Source organism: Pinus tabuliformis, chromosome X (assembly GCF_031772625.1).
Source record: "Pinus tabuliformis cultivar Carrire ecotype Pingquan chromosome X, CPIR1, whole genome shotgun sequence".
Taxonomy (NCBI): domain Eukaryota; kingdom Viridiplantae; phylum Streptophyta; class Pinopsida; order Pinales; family Pinaceae; genus Pinus; species Pinus tabuliformis.
The window spans coordinates 730,945,488-730,957,820 of NC_142308.1; the positions used below are offsets into that span (position 1 = coordinate 730,945,488).

General features: G+C 41.0%; 1 protein-coding gene across 1 annotated transcript in view; it reads right to left on the bottom strand.

The window, feature by feature from the left end:
- The window catches only part of LOC149142009 (meiotic recombination protein SPO11-1-like), a 157,671-nt gene that overhangs the window by 35,671 nt on the left and 109,667 nt on the right, over window positions 1-12,333 (bottom strand). The gene's annotated exons all lie outside the window — the stretch shown is intronic.

Sequence of the window (12,333 nt, forward strand, 5' to 3'; positions counted from 1 at the left end):
ACCTAAAGGCAGAAGAAGTAATATCATTCTTTTTTTTCCAAAGCTACAGAGGTCTGGTAAGTACATTCACCATGATTTTTATCCAAATATTGCATGAATGAGAAGGTCAAATATATATATTTTGTTTGTTATATTCATGATGAGGTTATTTACTGGACAAAGCCATATTAATTGGTACACAGATCAAATGCAAATGGCAACCAAAATTGAACCTAAAGACTTCAAGATAGAAAACTGGAGTAAGGATACAATAGAGAAACTATACCAGGAAGGGCTACTGGAGTTTCTTAAAAAGTTCAATGGTCACAATGATAAAATCACACAGGAGTTCATAGAACATTTTGAATATAGACAAACCAGAGTTGGTGAACTTCCTATACCATTCTTGAAGCAAATTGAGAAGATTTTACCTGTGGCTGGTTGTAGCTTTTGTTCATCCTTAAGACAGATTGCCCCTGGTTTACCTGATAGTCTTTGTTCGTTCTTGATGTATTTCGTCCCTGCTTTACTTGATGATCTCCATTGTGCTTTTGCTCATTCCTTCTTGCTGCATCAAGATAACTCTTTGAGGTGGATGCTTGAGATGTTTCTCCATTATACCCCAAACCTGTCTTGCTTAGCGGAGAACGCTGTACATTGATGATCTCATCCAGAGTTTCAGATCCTTTGACAAACTTAAGATTAATAGCCTTTGTTTTCTCAATTTCTTTTCTAAGGCCAACAATTTCACCTTCTAACTTTTCAAGATATTTTTCTTTTTCATCAATTTGAAATTGTAGAGTATCAATGATCATATTCTTTTCTTCTATACATGTCTTAAGTCTAGAAATATCTTCATAAAACCTATCCACATCTATAGCATCCATGTAATCATCATCTTCAAATGCCATTAAAAGTTTATAGTCATTACCTCGTTCATCTTCATCACTATTTGATAGACCATCACTGTCTTCATGAGTGTAGTAGCTTTTCTTATTTGCATTCTGTTTCTTGTTCCATCTAATAGGTTCCTTTCCCTTGTCGATCTTATCCTTATGAGGACATTTGGCAGCATAGTGACCTACTCTTCCACAAGAAAAGCATTTGAAGGGTAACTTACCTCTAAACCGTCCAGCACCCCGTTGAAGATTTCTGACAAAATTTGATTCTTCTTCTTCTTCTGACCCATGTCCTGATTCATAGTACTCTCCTTTACCTGAAGCCTTGAAGGCAGCTTCTTTCCTGTCAGATGGACCTCCTTTTCTCATTTCATAAGCAGTTAGAATTCCATGTAGTTGTGACATTTTAAGATGTTGTAGATTCTCCTTTTCTTCTATAGCAGAAACTTTAGATTCAAACCTAGGTGACAAAGATCTTAGAACTTTTTCAACCACAACAGCCTCTTTTATTTCTTCACCCAAATTTTTCATACAATTAACAATCTCATCCACACGAAGAAAATAGTTAGCCACACTTTCATCATTATACATTCTGAGATTCTCATACTGAATCCTGAGGGTTTCAAGTTTTGCACGTTTTACCTGTTCATCTCCTTCGTAGCTCAAAACAATCTTGTCCCATATTTCTTTTGCGGATTTATATTGCATAACCCTCACGAATTCAGATTGAGATAGACATCCTAGAAGAGTATTAACCGCCTTTGCATTTGTTTCATATTTCTTCTTCTCAGCTGAATCTGTAGGAGTAGCTGATGGAAAAGTATACCCTGTTTCTATAATGTCCCATACTTCTGTACCCAAAGATTGAAGATAGGCAGTAACTCTTACCTTCCAATATACGAAGTTTGTCCCATCAAAAATCGGTGGCCTGATTGATGCTTCCCTCTCGTAGTTGCTCATGATGTTAGATCTTCCTTCAAAAGATCAAGCTTCTTCAGAAGGACCTGCTCTGATACCAATTGTTGGAAATAATACTGAGAGGGGGGGTGAATCAGTATTATCAAATTCTTTTCAATATATCTTCCTTATTTATACTTTGAATAATTCTTCAAATATTGATCATTACTTTGTATGTCAGAATCATAAAATAATGAGCAGGAACAAGAAAAGCAAATAGTCACACAAAAGAAAACCAGATATAAGGTGGAAACCCAATGTGGGTGAAAACCACCTGCTGCAATATGTCTCTATCTTCTTTTAATAAGAAACTCCTTTTACAATGATTTTGTACTGGTGCAGTCCTTTACCAGTACGCAGGCTACAACTTGCAGAGAGCTACAACTCTCTCTCTCGTTTTCCAGTCTCTCCTGGAAGGGAGCTACAACCCCCTACTTCTTTTCTTTCAAGGACCACTTTTCATTAATTTTCAGACTGGATCCAAGAACATCAAAAACCCATCAACTACACTTGCATCATCAATCTCTGATTTCACCAAAGCCAACCTGCATACAGATCTGCAAATATTTCCTTATAACTTTGCAGTTGTTCCATACATCAGACATACCCAGATCATAACATGTGTAAAATAAAACATGCATCAATAATTCAGACCCAGATTATTAGATTTATAGATCAAGCGTATGCCACATATCACAGATCAAAATCATATAGAGATACCACTATTCCAGCCTTAAGATTTTGACCCATCAATAGAACTTATCCTTCTCCTTACCCTCAGGTTCCTTCTTCATTCAAATCCAGATCTGCACCATAACCCAATCACAATATTACAGATCTAGCACTTTATCAGATATTCAATAATTTAGAAGATGCTTTGTCAAATGATCTCCTTCCTCTTTTATAGCCTTAGTCCTTTCTCAATACCACGGTCCAAAACCATAGGATCAAAAAAACTGTTGGACTAATACCATGAACCAACCATGAAAGTGCGTGAGATCAACACTTTTGGATGCAATACCACGGGCCAAAACCATAGGATCAAAAACTGTCGAACTAATACCGTGAACCAACCATGAAAGTGCGTGAGATCAACACTTTTGGATGCAATACCACGGGCCAAAACCATAGGATCAAAAACTGTCGAACTAATACCATGAACCAATACTTGGGATCAACACTTCTGACGAGGTACCATGGTCCAAAACCATAGGTTCAAATACCAAGGACTAAATACCATGGACCAAAGGTAAGTTCTCCAACATATACGCGCTTTTCCTTGCATGAAAGTGCGTGAACTTTTTCTCTACATGCAATACCACGAACCAAAACCATAATAAACCAATATCACGAACCCAATACTTGGGATCAACACTTCTGACGAGGTACCATGGTCCAAAACCATAGGTTCAAATACCAAGGACTAACTACCATGGACCAAAGGTAAGTTCTCCAACATATACGCGCTTTTCCTTGCATGAAAGTGCGTGAACTTTTTTCTCTACATGAAATAAACTTTTCTCTGCATAAAAGTGCGTGAACTTTTCTCTACATGAAATAAACTTTTCTCTGCATAAAAGTGCGTGAACTTTTCTCTACATGAAATAAACTTTTCTCTGCATAAAAGTGCGTGAACTTTTCTCTACATGAAATAAACTTTTCTCTGCATATAAGTGCGTGAAATTTTCTCTACATTATAATTTATTATCTGAGATGAGTGGGTTGCCATCAAGTACAACATATGTATCATAATGCCAACACATCAATCATACAAGAATGTGGAGGAAAACTTGAATAGCTTTATTAATAATCAAGAATAGCAAAGAGGATTACAACCAATTGTTCTGACCCAGTGTCATGCTCTCAGCAAGAAAGCCCTTCTTCACCTCATGAAAAGCTTAGATCACCCAACACTATGATGTTACACCAAGAAGCTAGCAGCACTTCCTTACAAGATACAAAATTCCAGCCTCTGGATCTCTGGGATGAGGGATCCATATATAGATGTTTCCAAGGGGGGTGAGTCAGCTTTTGAGATTTGATTAGTGTCCTCTCTCTGATAGTTCTTGATTCCACTTGGAGATTGATGATCTCTTACTCATCCCTGGGCAAATGCAGAGAGGCAAGTGTCACAGGAGAAGTTTCTGGAAGATTCCATGATCCTCCACCTCACAGATTGACCCTGACATTTGTCCACTCTCGCCCATCGCACCCCATAGAAGGGCTTTTCAGTATGCATCGCACCTCCTGTGTGCATTTAGGTGGGATGCAGCACACTTTGACCATGGAGCAGGTGAGATGGTCCAGTTTTGACCAGTTCTGAGTAGTTTTTCATGGAGAACTTCTGGGAGATGATGTAATCAACGGACCTTGTTCTTTTAGGGGTTGGAACAACACTTTTAGGGACTTAAGAGCCCTTGGTTTATGGACATTTATGATTGGGGTTGTAGTGCCCAAAAATGTCTATAACACAAAGTAACAGGGAACTTCGGAAGGCTCCCTAAAGGTTGACTGGTTCCTCCGTCAAATGCCAACAGATTCTGCGTGACCACAAGCTGTGGGGAGCCCAAAGCTTGCCAAGTAGTGAAAGGCATGAGGCTAACCGACGCACCCTCATCCAAGACAGCGCTAGGTACTGCCTTATCATAGGCATGTATTGTAATCTGGAAAGGCACATAGGATGGAAGGCGGAAAGCAATCAAGTGACTCCAGTCGAAGGAAACGATGGAACTACTTGGTGGGGGTATCATATGATTGCCCCCATGCTCTATAGGAACCGAAGAAGGACGCTCTTGATCAGTGGGGATAGGAGGGTCGTTCTTGGACTCAAGAGAATCTGATGAGACGAGAAGAACATGAGCAGTATAATCATGATGCTCATCGGGAACAGAGTGGACCACTGGTGGTGAATCCAAGTCGACACTCTTTCCGACCAATGGTTGGTCAAGAACGGGCTGAGCACAGCCAGGTTCGGGAAGAGAAGGGTGGACAAGAGAAGAATCTAAGTTAATCTCTTTGTCAACCGGGAGAGGGTCTGAAGAGAGCCTCTGATAACCAACTGGAAGTGGAGGCGAAGAAGCTGTAAGACTTTCCAAAACAGCTGAAGCTTTATCCATGAGCGGACAAAGGTGAAGGGGATGGTTGCCTTCACATAGCCTACAGGGGAATCGAATCTTCCCTTTCTTCTTACCACTGCCAATTGAGGATTGAACATCGACATGAGCTTCAGAGGACAATGAGGGACGAGCCAGATCGTGAGACCATACTTCTAAGATCCTAGGAATGCCAGGACAATCACGAAGAAGATGGTCACCCTTGCACAATTTACAAGGAAACTTAACCTTCTGCGGAGGAGCAAAAGGTGTTCCAACCTGAGATGTACTTGGGGAAATAGTTGCACGGGTGGCCTCGCGCTTATCGGACTTCTTCTTCTTCTTCGTCTTCTTCTTCTTCTTCTTAGTCTCCTGGTTACTAGATGTGGAACTTTCACCAGGCGAAGTAGGAGATGAAGATGAAGGAATAGGGGAAGAAGGTGCAGGCTCAACCTTGGAATCATCATGTCGTGATTCAGATGAAGGAGACGGTGGAACAGGAGTCATGACACTCGGGACCACCGAGGTTGAAAACAACCACACGGGCAAACCGATGGTTAACCCAGGCAAAGACAATGTTGCCATATATGAAGCACCAGCATTTCCAAATGGAGGAAATGGACCAGGAGTTCCATCTGGGGTAAGACCGTGGCCGGTAGACTCGGGGAAGGTTGCCCCTGGGAACGAGCCTGAAAAACACTAGTACTGTAACCAAGAACTTGAACTGTTACCAGGAATATTTCGCGGGCAGTAAATTTTATGACATAGGAACAAAACTGGACCTTTTCATGTTTCAAGAGTCGAGAAAAGGACGAAAAGGTGACTCTATCTCTTTCGAGGTTTAATGAGCCTGAAAGGACAAGTGCTCAGATGAAACTTTTCTTTTAAGGAGTCAAAAAGGAACGAAAGTGACTACTCTGGAGAACTAGGCAAAAGGTTAACCAAACAAACCGTAAAACTGCATATACACCTTGGTGATCAAATGAAAGAGAAATGACCAAGGACTTTTCGTACAACAGTCAATCTTCCCGAATGCTGTGTTCGGTGCGTTACGGTTCGCAAGGCAGCAGACACGGCTTCCTATGGATGTAGGATGATAACCTAGTGGGGTCTCCCGATATATACTCGACGGTACGGGGAGCACAAGTCCATACTAGCAGCTATTGAGTCACAGAAGGAGGAATCACCCAACCTTAAGCGAAAACAATAGTGACTAGGTTTAACGACGTCGAAGCACGTCTCTAGCCTAGACCTCTAAATAATGTGTGTTAAGTTCCAATGCGTTGTTAGGTTCATTCAATTGATTTTAGAGTTGATCTTGAATTAGGTTTCAGTGTCTAGGCCCTACCGTATGTATATCAAAAACCCTAGGATGCAACTAGAATGAGTAAATCATATTTCATTTCGATGAACACCTACTTAAAGGAGGGTAGAAAGCTCATTCCCAAGCAAACACAAAACCAAGACAAGCTAATGCAAGTGCTAAGAACACAATGCATCAACACACTAATCCTATAGTGCATCGATACTACAAATGAAAGATTTAAAGTTCGCTTTCCAATTTCTCAAACATGAAAATTTGAAATGCACATGTACTTTCACTATCGTATACTAAATGAATGCAATCCCTTAATTTTTTTTTTTTGTTTTGAATTTAAAGATATAAACAAGCAAGTGTGAACTGATTGATCCAAACAATTGTGATCTATGCTTGGTAGTGAAGAAATCGAATCAATATCAAAAATTGGTTCAATAATCAACACTAAAAATCAACCAGCAAGAAACAAGCAACGAAAAAGCCTCAAGCAAATCAATAAGACAGTTGCGGATGAACCTTGGACAGACAAGTAACCCAAGCAAACGGTTTCTCGACGAAACCTCTAAAGAGCTAGGTCACACGGTCTAAAAACACAAGACTCACTCAATGAAATCAAAGAGACAGTACCCTAACCAAAAGCAATTAAAACAAGCTGATGGGCGAGAGGAAAACAATAGGGGATAAATAAGACTGGTGAATTCAAGAGGTGAAGCTGTAAAAACAACTTACACAGGAATCGTCGTGGGTATAATAACCAACAACTAGTGACGATAAGCCAATAGTCGCAGCAACAAAGCGACGTCGTTGCGGGAGTACACCTATCTTCTGCAACGTGCCGATTTCAGGAATAGTCGCGACTGTACGACAAGATTCAGCGACGCATAGGTTTACAAAACGAAGACAGGGCGACGTCGTCGCGACTGTCAAGATTTTTTCAGCAACGAGCTCGAAAACAAGGAAAAACAAGTGAAAACTCCCAAACAAACACCAGGCTATTCTTCCAGACAGTAAGGGAAATTCCCAAATTGACCTAAGTAACCCAAAAAACTGATGGTTTAACCCTAAAATTCAAGAGACACTAAAACCAAAAAAAATCAAGGGTAAACAAGAAGAAAACATACAAAGGACTCCCCAGTGGAGTCGCCAACTTGTGATAAAGAAAAGTGTTCCCTCTGCAGACAGAGGCAACCCCTCTAGCCCTAGAGTGGGTCTAGTCACAACAAAGACAAAACAACAATCGATTCCCTTAAATAGTCATCGTTGGAGGCCTACCTCAAACCGGTGGTTGATGAAGTTTCCGTTGCGCTGCTCCAGCTTCCGTTTCTTTCTCCTCAGTGAGCAATCAACCTGAAACACCACAAGAAAACAACAAAACACGTAACCGAGAACAACAATGATCTATTTACTTATAAAGTCAAGAAATCATAAGCTATCAAGTAAATTGTACACAAGATATAGGAAATCATCATTGATTGTATTAAAATGAATCAAGAGCAAAGCTTACAACCAAGTCTTGACGTCGCAAGCCTTCTCGGAGGGTCCAGCCAGTATGTTTCTTCAAGCATTCACTCTCAAGAATGGGTCTCCCAAATAGATGATATCTCTCTCTCACTCACAAGCTCTAATACAAGGTTAAGGCACTCCACAACCTCTTACCAAACTACCAGCAATCCCACACATGTCACACTCACACCAAAGTTATCTACTTAGTTTCAAAGCAAACTCAAAACTAACAGCTCCCAACAAAAAAACTAGCAGATCATAGCAATGGTGAGTGATTTTATAGGAGAAGGAGTCTCCATGAAATGAGGGAGAGGGAGCTTATCCTCAAGGGAGGTTGCACAAGAGGCGGAACCACCATCCTAGAGGAGGAAAAGCGACCCAAACTGACCCAACAACCAGCTCTAGAAACACCCAAAAGGCTGACTGTTTGAACAAATTCGCCAAATCTGGATCGTCGCAGGTCATGAACTAGGGCTTAGCGATGACATCGCAAGGGAGCAATGCGTTTGGACCAATCGTCGCAACAAGAATCTGGAAGACTCGCGCCGAGCCCTAAAATTCGACCGTCACAGGAAATAGGTGTACACCTACAACGACGTCGCAACGATACAGTTCATGACAGGGAATCGTCGCAGATGTTGAGGGTTTACTAGCGACGATGCAGAAACATAGGCAAACAGGGTCAATCTTCAGCATTAGAGAGCACTTGCTTAATCTTCTTACATGAGTGGGAAGATATGGACATGTTTATTTGATACATGACACAGCAGAGGGACTGAGATGAGGACAGTGACAAATTATTGTGTAACATATACCCTTCGAGCCTCTAATAGATCCGAAAACATCACTGACACTCGCAGAAACTCTGAAATATACTGCTCTAGGTTGCTTGTCTTGCGTAGTTGGGTCAACTCCCTGAAATGGGCCTCCGGATCCCTCTGGTCAAAACGTTCCACCACCCTCCTGGTGAAATCCTCATAAGAAGCCACATTGGCATGCCCCAAGGTGGCCAAGCCATGAAACCACCAGTCATGGGCTTCCCCCTCCATGTGCAACGTGGCCATATTGATGGCTTCCTGTTCTATCATTCGGTTGAGCTAGAAGTAGGTGTCCATCCTCTCAACCCAAGCCCTAGCAGTGCACTTGGCAGTGCCATCGAATGTAGGGAAGTACATCCTCCCTATGGTCCTCTACAACTCATAGTTTTGTGTACCCTGTCCTCCACAGCCCTTGCTCTTCTCATTCTGCTTGAGCTTGCAGAAATATCTAAAAGAGAGTGCTTCCCTGAAGTCTGCATCCATATATTGCCACTATTTGAAATGTTCTCCCATCTGTGTGGGGTCTTCACCCCCTGCTGGTTCGATTTGTGCCACAGGTGCGAAAGAGGGCAGTGTGGTTCAAGTTGGCCCACTAGATAATGGGTGTTGTGTTGCTGGTGAGGGGTTATCGAATGGTTGGGAGCTTCAAAAGTTTCCCCAAATAAAAACCCTATGGGGGTGGCTCTCTCTCTATTCTGAATCTTTATCTCCTCCAACATCTCTTTCTGGCCCTTTGCTAAGTCATTCAAAGCCTTCAGGAGGCTATCGAAAGCCATCTCTTCCCTACTCTTGGGTTCCACCATGTACTCTTCTACCACTGCTTTCCCCTTGTCCTCCATGTCTGGAGTAATCTTCAGCTCTCTTTCTCTGCTCTGGTACCTTTGTCTTCTTTATGTGATGTTCTGCTGGTCCCCTTCTCTCATAGGAGAAAATCCCCACAACTGAACCAAGACCTAGGCTCTGATACCACTGTAATGTTCCTAAACATGAATACAAGTGATATACAAGCATACAAACAATTCAGCAAACAGAAAAACGAAATAGACACTAAGCACCCATGGAAATGTTGGAAATAAGGAACTGCTGAGCCATTTTATTACTTCTTCAAGAGAAAAATACAATAGTAAATAGAATGGTGCACCTGGGCTTGTCTCAACGGAAAAGCATGACCAAACCCAAGTGAGCAATGGCTAAACTGAAGGCTGTTGTAACTGCTACACCAATCTGTGATTCTGCACTGCTCTGCCCAGAAAACTACTCTTTCTACTGACTTCGAGGGGCTGGAATCACTACTTCCCGTGCTCAGAAAATTATGATATTCGAGCTCCTTACACCTTGGCCTAAATCCAGAAAAAACCCACAAAGGAATTTGGATGGTTCAGAGATCTGAAATTCGACCCCCAAGGAGCCCAACTTTAGCGGCAACTGCAAAACTCGGCCTGCTCCGAAAATGCTGAGATGATCCCTCATACATATCTCTTGACTCCTCGGATGAGTTTCCGGGCTGTAGCTCTTGCCCTCAAGACCAATGAATTTGTTGAACTGGCCCTCTACGCTATCTCCCAAGCCTGGAATTTGAATTGCTGGGTTGTTGGCTTCTTTGGTTCCAAAACTCTCACTGAATGTTGGCCCAATGTTGTCCTTCAGATTTCCTTGGTTCCTCTAGCAATTGGTTGATCCAAGGTGGCTCAATCTCCCTCTACGTATTCTCACTGTGGCCCAGAAATATGCATTTCCTGAGTGTGGTTGAATGATGGTGCTGTGGAGACTCCCCAGAACTCCTGAAATGCTTGTGGAACTGCCTTCCTAGCGTGGGCACTCGAAGTCCCCCGAAGGCAAGGTTGAATCTCCAGCTTGAGAGATTCGTGGCTAAACAGCCAGTTGACTCGGCTAAGCAGCTGAGAAAACAGTCAAGTAAATTCGATATGCAAGGTTGAATGAATGATCCAAATGAGAGCCTCCTCCTCCTTTTGTCTTCGTGGGCCTTCCTTGCCTCATGTGGGCCCCTCCAATCAGCATTTCGAATTCCCTCCAAGCCATTCGAATGGCCTAGTTCGAATTCCCATGTGGGTGGCCCCCACCTTCCACTAGCAATCTAATTAAGCCAAAATTTCTCCTAAGTCCCTAAGTCAAAACTGCTAGGTCCTTTTCCTTAGCCAAAAATGTGCAAAAATGTGTAGAGATAACCTGTTACAAATGTGTTTGAGAAGGGACATGACACCTTCAGTGCACAATTTCTGAAGCAAACTCTGGTAATTTCGCTGAGCAAATGAGTTCTAGAAAGACCCAACTCAACCTCTCCAAAATTGGCACAATAATTTAACCTAGTTCCCTAGAAATGCACTTCAGCTACAAGAGTATCACTTGGTTCTTGAGATCTGAAGTAATTAATCAACTTGGCCTTCTTGTAGATTTATGAAACCCTGCAATAAACACAATGAAAGATCTGAAATAATCTTCCCAATGAGCTAACTAGGGTGGCACTCGAAGTCCACCAAAAATAGCTTTGAGTTTCACTTGAAACTCTTGAAACTCACTTGAGCTTCTTTTCTATGTCAAGAGATAGATAGGGATAAAATGCCTTGCCATTGAGTTCCTCCTTTTATAATTCTACATGGAGCCTCCCTCTAGCTTCTAGATCCTCCTTTTCCCTATTATTTTATTGGTGGGGCCCAATTTCCACTAGGAGACTTTTGCCGCCATTTTGAATAAAATAATAATTTGTCTCATTTCTCAATAAAATATTAATTTTCCTCCCTTCTCTAATAAAATATTATTTGCCGCCATTTTCCATTAATATAATAATTTCCGCTTTCTCAACAAATTAATGTTTTCTCCATTTTAATTTAATATTACCAAAAACTGGCTAAACTCCTAAGTGGATTTTGCACTCACAAAATTTGGGAACATTACAGTGAAGCACCTTACAAAAATCACTTTTAAGTTGCATTCCAGTGAGTCAGCATAGGCAGATTTCATACTAGGGGTATGTCAGGACATGCCCCTTTTATAAGTTTTCTTTTGTCCTAGGACACTGTCAAAATCTAGTAGTTCAAAAATAATACGTTCCAATAATGGATGGTCTAGCACAAAGTAAAGAAACAACAATGTTCAAAAATATTCACCTTTTAAAAGTATTACTTGTGTATTAAAAGTGAAATTAAACTACTAACCTTTTCAGAACAGAGTTGATGTGTCAAATGCTTAGGCAGATGATATTTGTCACACTAATGTCTCTAAGGTAAAATTCAATTCTAGATCAAAATGACATTTGTATCGGATAATATCATATTTGATCTAGATATGTCTTCTGCAATTTCATCAGTAACCCTTTTTCCCGCTCTTTTCAAATGAATACAAGTACATGGACCTAACATTTTGCATATGTCCTATTCAATAGGCATTAGGTTGTTTTCATCTACAATATTTGATGAAGAACAGAGATGATCTTTGTAATTTCTATGGTACTTCTCTTTTAATCTAAAGACTAATTGTACGAAATAATATGTTATGCGATCCAATAAACAAGTTTTCCCTATGTTTTCAGATGAATACAAGTGGACGTCTTACAAGGTAGACTTTGTGTTCTTTTCATCTACAACAATAAATAAAAAACAAAGCAAGGGAATAATGAAAATGATCTCTCTCAGTAACTTTGCTAGATACTTTGAAGTTCATGATGTGAGATACTCTCTACACATCTTCTAATATTTGACCTTTCACCCAACCATTCTTTGTAAGTACACAAGAGACAACAATTCAAATAC